Raw genomic sequence first — 848 nt, forward strand, 5'->3', positions numbered from 1 at the left:
TTAATAAACAGATGGATGCTAGTGAAGTTTGTCTTATGTTGCATGCTATATTTAATACCTTACACTATCACCTTCCAAGTGCTGAACAAGCACAGCTGCAGACGTGATCAGTGCGAGGGACGTGCTCGACACCTGAACTGCCTTGTTGAACATAGTGCTCACAGCTGTCTCCAGTTAGAGCCTGGGAATGGCTCCCTGCCCCATCCTGCCTGCAGGATACGATCTCCAGAGAGCGGTAACGAGCCCCAGCTGCTGCCGGGCCCGCCCGCGTGACCATAAGGTACAGCCTCCTTCCTCAAGGGCTTTACACACACATGGCACTGCACGCTCCTTGTGCTGATGATGTGGCACGCAAGCTCCGAGCCGCCCGCGGGGCGGAGGTGAGCAAAAACCCCCCCCCCATCAGGGACCGTCCGAGTCTGTGAAGGATTTTAAGACCCCTCGAGCCGCCGTGTAAGGCCCCGACAGCCCCGAGGCGGGGGTGGGCAGGGAGCCCCCGGGAGCGCTGCCCACCCTGGGGCGCGGGGCGAGCGCTGCCCTGCCCTGGGGCCCCGCGTCACCAGACATGGCCGCGCAGCCGGCCCGGGCGTTCAACCCGGCACACGCGGCACAGCAGCGCGTACTGCGGGCCTCGGGCTCGGCCCCCGGGCCCGGCGGGGACAGCCCGGCCGCGCCGGGAGCCCACCGGCCGCGCCGGGAGCCCACCGGCCGCGCCCGCCGCGCATCCCTCCGGCGGCAGCGCCGAGCCGGGACCGTGGGGCCCCCGAGCGGGGGTCGGGGGGGTCTTAAAACCCTTCACAAACTCGGACGGTCCCTGATGGGGGGGGGGTTTTTGCTCACCTCCGCCC

Source organism: Corvus kubaryi, unplaced genomic scaffold (assembly GCF_017639235.1).
Source record: "Corvus kubaryi isolate FWS band 111438036 unplaced genomic scaffold, C.kubaryi_AGA036_p1.0 37395, whole genome shotgun sequence".
Classification (NCBI taxonomy): domain Eukaryota; kingdom Metazoa; phylum Chordata; class Aves; order Passeriformes; family Corvidae; genus Corvus; species Corvus kubaryi.